This window comes from Vicugna pacos, chromosome 2 (genome assembly GCF_048564905.1).
Source record: "Vicugna pacos chromosome 2, VicPac4, whole genome shotgun sequence".
NCBI classification, from domain to species: domain Eukaryota; kingdom Metazoa; phylum Chordata; class Mammalia; order Artiodactyla; family Camelidae; genus Vicugna; species Vicugna pacos.
Window position 1 is genome coordinate 94,749,360 of NC_132988.1, and position 8,643 is coordinate 94,758,002.

The 8,643-nt window shown below is 45.2% G+C and overlaps 1 protein-coding gene across 1 annotated transcript in view; it reads right to left on the reverse strand.

Moving 5' to 3' along the window:
• PGCKA1 (PDCD10 and GCKIII kinases associated 1) overlaps positions 1-8,129 on the reverse strand; it is a 72,146-nt gene extending 64,017 nt beyond the window's left edge. The window contains exon 1 of the mRNA XM_072973889.1: positions 8,052-8,129. The gene's annotated coding sequence lies outside the window, so the exon portion shown is untranslated. The remainder of the gene's footprint in view (positions 1-8,051) is intronic.
• Between the last annotated feature and the right edge of the window lie 514 nt (positions 8,130-8,643).

The following is an 8,643-nucleotide window of genomic DNA, read 5'->3' on the forward strand; positions in this document are numbered from 1 at the left end:
TTACCAAGTACCGACACATGCAGCTTTACAGACAAGGAAACTGAAACTCAGGGAGGTTATGGGAAATGTTGGGGGACCCATAGCAAATGGCAGAGTCAGGACTCAAACCTGATGGGAGTCCAGCCCTTACTGCCGTCCCCTCGGGGGGAGGCAGGCCTGACTCCAAGGCTGGGGGTCATGTCACATCTCTTCCTCCTCACTTGAGAAGCACAGCTGACCTGCTGGCTTAGTGACAGAAGAAAATACAACCCACCCTTGGTTTCTTTTCAAAGGGCTCCCATAAACTACACAGGCAGTAAGCACCTGCAAACAGAGCGAGTAAAGACATTTAATGGGACCAAACATGCATATGATGCTGTCATGGCTTTGAGAGGATGATTCTGATGATTTCTGTGTCTCGCCCAGTCACACCTGCCAGCCAGGGCCCTGCACGATGCTGGCCTGGTGAGTTCTGGGGTTTTTGTTTGTTCGCTTGTTTTGCTGCTTCTTTGTCTAATTAACTCTTACAGGACAACTGCCTTTCCAGGGTTGCAATTTCAGTAATTTCACTTTCTCTAAAGCTACTTCAGCATTTTTTTTCTTTTGATTACATAAAGGTCACACTTCTTTTGCTCCATTCAATTTTTGACTTTAGGCAGGGGATTACATAAACAACTCTGAGCTCTCTCCACGCCAGTGGGCTGTGACTTCGCACCCTCCTTTGTTTCCAGGCCCCCTCCCCAGAGCCACAGTTTGGCCTGTGCTTCAGGACCAGGAAACGCTGGCCTTTCCGCAGTGAAAAGAGAAAGCACTACATCAGTAAGAGACTGAACTCACTTTGCGGAGGGGGAATCAGGCCTCCATCAGCAGTCTTCTGAGGCTGGACTTCGGCCTGGCTTGCGGCGTATCTCTGAAGCTTTTATCATGCCCACTCCCAGAACACTTGGCTTCCTTCACCAAAACCAGATCCCAGTGAGGACCATGAAAACTGTCCCGTCAAGTGGAAAAGAGAATGCAGAGAATCTGTACTTTGTAAACTAAATCTTGACTGTCTAGTCAATTAACTATGTTTTATGATTCTCTTTAGAAATGACGGGGCAGGGGGAGGGTATGGCTTAGCATGCACAAGGTCCTGGGTTCAATCCCCAACACCTCCTCTAAAAAAACCCAAATAAACCTAACTGCCTACCCCTCCAACCCCTCCCCCTCAAAAAAGAAAAAGAAATGACAGTAGCAGCAAATGCAATTTGTTACCCGTTAGATAACTAGCAAACCAGGATTCAGACCCAGGTCACCTGGATTTGGACATCTGAGTGCCCCACGCTGCCCATGGGAGGCTGGCAAGCTCAGCAGGGAAAGGAATTGCTCTGAAGTAGTTTAGTCAGAGGGTGCAGGACTGGAAAGTAGAAACAAGGGTTCTAGCCCTAGCTTTGCTTCCGACTTATGCGGTATCTCTCAATAAGCTCCCTTCTCTCCAGGCCTCTGTTTTCTTATCCATAAAATGAGGTGTTTGGCTCAGTGAAGCCCCCTTCCAGGTCAGGATTCTATAACCCATGGATGTTTTAAAAGCCTCAGCTTAGTTGCTTAAGAAATTGGCTTAAACATTTATTTAGAAATAAATCAAAATCTTTTAATCAAAGAAAAGGGCAAAATAACTCATATCATTTGAAATATAAAGCATGTATTAGAATCAGCATATGGATTCAATGAAATAAGAAAATTAGGTGGTGGAAGAAATCAGTTTTTTAGAGGTATTTTCAAGTTTCCATGAAATAGTTCCTTCAAAATCACCAATATAAACTTTCAAGCATCTTTCTGAATTTGACACAGTATAAATGGGGAAAAATACCCCCAAACTTGAAACTGATCAGATTGACAATTTCCTCCAAAGACTAAATGTAAAACCTGCAGAGTGCCTCAGTGTGTAGAAATATTAGGCTTGGAGTCGGTAGACTTGAGTTCAAACCTCGGCTGGGTGACCTCGCTAAATCTCAGTGTCCTTAACTGTGAAAGAGGCATAATAATACTACCTAAATAGCTGTCACAGGGCAGCTGGGAAGGGCTAATAAACTGAAGAACTATATGAATAACTTTCATTATAACTAATTGCCTGCCAAAAAAATTCTCTTACTATGTATATAGGAAATTTACACAGGCATGCAGATTTGGAACTTTTAACATTTGAACTGCATCTTAGTGAAAGTTGAAAAACTAGCACAAATTAAAGGAATGGGGAAAGCTGCCTGAAAACAAACAAAAAGCCAAAACCACCCTTACCACCAAGAAGTATCTTCTTTTTCAGTAGTAAAGAATGCAAAGATATCGCCCCAACCTAAAGCTTCAGAGACACAATTCAGAACTGGGCAGTCCAGAACCATCTTCACTTCCTCTCTTTCTTTCCTTAGAAACACATGCCCCTCCTCTAGCCCAGGAAATTCTTCACCTGCCCACAGACTCCAGCCTCAGGACCTTTGCTCTTGCTGTTCTCGCTGTCTCGAATGCCCTTCCACCAGCCCATCTTATTACAAATCATTCCCCCTGTGGTCCCTTTAGTGCAGTGCTTCTCAGAATTCACTGTGCTTATGAATCATCTGAGGATCTTGTTAAAATGCAGATTCAGATTCAATAGATCTGAGGTTGGGGCAAGATGCTGCAATTCTAATCAGCTTCCAGGTGACCACCATGCTGCTGGTCCATGGACCCCACTTCAAGGAGCAAAGTCTATTGGCTCACTGGGGGAAAAAAATGGGGCGGGGGTAGTTTTTGGAGACATACAGACATGGGTTTAAATGTAATCTCCATCAGGCAAATAAAATAGTGGGAATGTTACCTATTTTATATAAATGATGGGAGGATCTTTTGAGATAGTAATAAATAGATACTATGCCATTCAAATCTGTCTTTCCCTTGGCTCCCCTAAGCTCATCATTTTGTCCCCTGTTATGCTTCTCTGATAACCCACTTTATTTCTCTTTACTCTTAATCTTATCTGACTTTATTTCTTTTAGCACATAAATCGAGAAAAAGGATTCTTAAAGTTAAATTTTGTTCATACAAAACTCTGAGTTTATGATGCTTAATACCACCCTTCTCTGCAGCACCGTACACAGGGACAGAGGCAGAACTGAGTCGTGGTTACAGACACAGGCTTTGGGACAGGTATGAGTGCAAATGCTGGTTCCATCACTCACCAGCTGCATCCCCTGCCTAATGCAGACTAATATATCTGCGTTTCAATTACTTCACCTGTAAAATAGGAATTCCACCTTAATCTCTAGTGTCTTTGTGAGAATCAGGTAAGTTACATAAAGTACTCTGCCAACGTGGTAGACTGCAAAAATGACCACAACTCTCCACTCTTCCCTGAACCCATGCCATTCTCCGATGACTCTGCAGTTCCTCCCAACAAAAGGTGGAGTCTGTTTCTCCACCCCTTGCATCTGGACTGACCTCTTGATGTGCTAACCCTGGAGGAGAAGCAACTTGTGTCCATTTCAGTCTAGACCTTAAGGAGCCTTGCTCCTGTGCTCCTGCTTACAACCATGCTGAGCTGACACATGAACAAGCCCAGGCCTGCCTGTCCAGTGATGGAGGGCATGAGGCCCAGCTGCTTCCTGGTGGACTCAGCCAACAGTCAGCCAACACCCAGAGACAGAGCCACCCTGGTTACCACAGATGCGTAAGGGAGCCTGGACAAGACCAGTAGATTGGCCAGGCCAAAACTGCTGATCCACAAAGTCATAGACTAAATAAATGGTGGTTGTTTTAAGCCATTATGTTTGGGGGGGTTGTTTGTTACACAGCAACAGATAACTGATACTATGTATGTAAATAATAATATTTATATTTTTATGTATTACATATATGGCTATTATAATATTTGAGGGAAAAGGTACATCAAAAGATAATGAATTTTCCATATCACTAAAATTTCCACTTTTTGGATGGGAGTAGGAAGACGGCTGAACTGGAAATTGGGACTCATAGATTCTGGTCCCAGTAACTTATCCAGTTAGCAGCTATGTGACCTTGGAGACATCATTTAACCTCTTTGAGCCTCAGTTTCCTCATCTGTAAATTAAGGTGGTTAGACCAAATGACTTTTAAGGTCCTTTTCTAGCTCTAAAAAGGACTAGAATCCATTTTTCCAAAATGTAATACTTATTTCCTTGCTAACAGATAGTTCTGAACCCAACTTTTATTTTCTTACAGACTTAGAATTTAGTCACAGTCAACCTTCTGGGTATTGCCTTCCCTGCTGAGCAGTTGGTTGTCACTACATTTCATATTTATCCTAACAGCCATGCACTGAACTTATAAAGTGGATCTCCTTGCTGTGGGCCAGGAACCCAGACAGCCAAGCTCATTAGCAATCAAAAACTGATGCCTTGTAAGTTCTAATGAGAATCCAAGTCTGTAGCTCTTTACTATTTGCAGGTGCACGTGGACTTCTTTTATTTATTTCTAGGTTGCAGTAAATATTCTGAAGGACTGAGGTTGGGCAGTCTGATCACCACATAAGGAGGATACTGTCTTATAGCTGTAAAGTCCACATCAACTCTGCACTTAATCACACATAAATGACCCAAGATATGTAGTCAGTTAGCAAATGGGGGGAGAAAGATTTAACACCAAAATTTAAAACGTTTTGAAATTCCTTCATGTACAGATTCACTCTGGAACAAATAAACAAGTGCACAATGAATATATCCAAATACATATTGTATTAAAAAGCTATACATGTGGCAGTAACTAGGGTGGCTTTTCTTCTCTCACAGGCATCGGTGCTTCTTACATACCATGAATGCAGCCTCTAATACTGTACCCTGTGAACATAATCCAGTCTTCCCTGTGACATCCAGCAGGCCACACTGTGGCCAACCAAAACAAGCAAACAAGCAAACAAACAATAACAACAAACTGTTCTACTGCCCACTGACATTACTGCTGCACAATCAAAAGTTAGGATATTTTTATTTCAGGGAAGAATTGTGCTAAATCAGGGAATGTATGTAGAATACGAGGATAAGAGTTTACCTTAACTTTGTTTTCAGATGCACATATTCAAGTCTACATAAAGAAGCACCAGGGTATTGAAAGCATGAAAAAAAAACATTGGCTCGTTCTTTATCAAAACCTCTTTTCTGTGATAGAAACAAACGATGTGGGGCCCGAGAGTAAGTACAGTCAGTAGGGACAGCATTGCGATGAGATGTGGCTTATGGTTATCTACCTGGAACAAGTGTATTTTGAAATGACATGTAAATGAGCTTCAGAGACTTGAGTCATCTAATATTTTCTTTGAGTTAATATTTTACACACCACCTTTGCCTAAGTATCTTTGGAATCAATTCACTCCTCTCTCTCCTCTCGTGTGGATTTTTACAGCAGCTGCCTTGCTTGTATCTTCCCCATTTCCCTCTTCTCATCGCAGCTGGAGTGAACTTCCTGAAACACAAACCTGCTCTGCTGAAAATCCTCCAAGGGCTTCTCTGAAGACTGGAAGATCCCTGAAGGCAAGGACTGTGTCCTTAGCACTGGCCAAGTGTCTACAAACATGCCTCTAAGGCGAGGGCATTTAATTTTAGAGAGCCACCTGTACCTGGAATAGAACAGAGTTCACTGCTCATGGTAAAATTTGAGACATGATACTCCCTTTGTCTCATGTTAATACTATTCACTGCAGCTCTGGTGTGTCTCTTCTCAGATGCTTGATGACACTGAGTCAGTATTTTGAGTTCTTTTAAGTATCTGCTTCAGGACACATATTCACTTGAAGGGTGTGTTACAAGCATGCTTTAGGATAGGGCCATTTTGATGATACATGGTTCTTTCAAAGATTCCAATCTCTGTGGGAACATGACATTCTCAGGTGAGAAGGGCGCACCGAGTAGACAAAAGATTTGATTTTCATTTTATTTTCTTAAACAGCACTCGGGTAATAACCAGACTAAGAAAGGCTATATTGGGGTGACCCATTTGACCTGCAGATGGCCAGGGCTCAAGTCTGCCCTCCCCCAGGATGAGCCTATCGACTCCTCTTTTCTAGATACGTAGTAAGTCTACCTGCAACCAGATCATCTAACACCACAAAAAAGGAAGAAGAAAAAAGAGCAGGAGCTAGGTACTATTTAACCAAGAACCAAAAAGAGCCCACAATTCTGGGTTATTGAAAAAAATTGTGGAACTAGGGGAATTTGAAATAGTCCAGGTGGAGAAAACTCAGCTACCAGGAAGTTGGTATTCAGTTATTTGGAAACTGGAGTTCATTCCTGGAAGTGCAATCATTGGGCTCTTGGGGCACCAAGGGCGGGGCAGTTCCTGGAGCAAAGAGGGCAGTAGCTGCTCTGCCCTTGGGCTGGGACTGGATTCGGGCCAGAGCTTAGCCTGGTTGTGTTTCCAGGTTCAGACAAGGACTAGGTGGGAAGTGAGGGGGGTCATTCCATTCCTAGGCTAATATATATATTTAGTGGGTTTGCAAGTTACTGTTTTGTTCTAAATTCCAGATATGCAGAAGCTCTTAGAACATAGCTGAGATCAGCCATGTTGATCTTTAGATGTCACTACCCAGCTAAATCTTGAGAACCTTTGAGGACCAGGCCCTGGGGCCAGATGCTATGAGACAGGCGCCTATCCCATACTTGCTGAATCAAAGAACAGGATCTGAATGTACACAGAGTGAGCTAAGAAGAAAAAGAAGCCAAAACCCTGCCTCCTTCTATCTCTGTCTGTGCCATTTGGCCTCTGTGATCAAGGCAGCTTCCCATAACTGACTCTTCACACTCAAGAGAAATACAAATAACCCCAGAACTCTACCTTCAGAGCTTTGTCATGGTTTCAGTGATCGACCTCATGACTGTTCAGGTGTTCTATAGACACAGGTGTTTAGCCTTAGAAGACTTTAACGTGTCTCCTTAAAATAGTGTTACCTGGAGGTGTAAATGTGGGAATGAGTGGCAAATAAAGAATCTGTTGTCTTTAAAAGCAGCAACCAGCTGCCATTCCTTTCTCATTCAACTCTCAAATGTTTCTTAAATAGCTTGTTTATAATCACCCAGGAACATCCATAAGCCAAGGTGAGATGCGCCATCAGTAATTCTCACAGTGACAGGGAGAAAATAAATACCCTGTTCTTTAATGATTTGAACACCTCATGGAACACTGACTTCCTCTAAATTTATTGGGCAAACATCTATACCACAATGGAAAATAGAATGTACTGAATTACTAAAGAAAGTTTTTGTTTTGTTTTTAAGGTTAATTATGGCGCTGGAGGGAAAAAAAAACACACTGATTTCTGTCTTGTATCATTGGAAAAATTGTTCAGTGGTGGTTTGTGAAAATCTCACACTCATCCGGACTGCCAAGGTCAATGAGACCCACGTAATCGACCTGGGAGGTGCCTCCCCAACTATCAGATATTCAGCAGTTTTTGTGACCCTTCAACACGTGCGTGCCACTTCTTAGCACTGCACCCTCTACCCTCACCCCACTCATCGCCACCCAAGGCGCCAGCATCCCAAGGGGAGCACATCCTGGGACCCAAGGACATTTCAAAGAAACAGCGGCGGTCACCTTCCATGTCCGTTTTACTTAAAAACACCCAGATGCTTAAAAATAAGGGGGGCGGTGGGAGGGCGACAGTTAGAAATAAGACGAAAATCTCTTGCAGTTTTCCCAATTCAAGTTCTCAGACACGGTTGAAAGTTCACTGATCAGAGATTTTAAAACAAAAGTGTTTCATACAAATTCGGGGCAAAGCCTTACACACTGTCTTGGTCTTTAGTTTGGGGGAATTTGTAGAAGTTCCCCATCCCACTCCACATTGGATTTTGCCCCTCTGTCTGTGCCTCTGTTGAACGACCAGACTTCTCCGAAGCAGTCAGACTGAGAATTGCTTCACCATCACCACCCCCCACAGCTTTTTTCGTTCCTTCTTTTTTCACGGCAAAAGGAAATAGGGGAATAAAAATGCACGGCGAGGAAAGTGGGGGAACTGATGCCACAAAGCCAAGTTCCGCGGGAGTCAAGCCCCTGTGCCCCCGGCGCGCGGGGCGAGAGACGGTCCCTACCTGGGGCCGGGCGGCGGCGGCGGCGGCGGCGGGGTCGCGGCGCCCATGGCTTCGCCGGCCTCGGGCGGCCGCGCCGGGAAACGCCAGCGGCTCAGCGCCGCCCGGACCCGCCGCGCTCGCAGCGGCCGCCCCGGCGCCGTCATTGGGCCGGCGCGTCACGTGGCCCGGCCGGCGGGCGAGCCTCCCGGGCCCGCGTAACCCTTTACCTGCGCGCCCCGCGCCGCGCGGGGGCCCCGGAGACCGCGCCGGCCAGCGGCGCGCACCGAAGAGCACCCCGGGGCTCGGCCTCTACCGCCGACGCCCAGGCTGCGTGCCAGCCGCCCGCCCGCCCGCGCTGGGGAACGTTTTGCTGCCCGCTTCTCCGTCGTGCTTTTCCTTGGATTCAGGACGTAAGTGGAGGAGATAAATAAGTGCTCTCCCTGGCAAAGAGATCTGCCCCCCACCCCTCAGCCCTGTGGACTTGTGTTTCTGTTTCCTCCTCAGCTCTGGCCTTAGCCATTCACACCCATTGTGCGCACTGTCCGCCTGCCTTTATGGGCGGGATGATCTGGGCAAGAGCGCAGACGCCACCAGGTGAGAATTCCCAGGGACG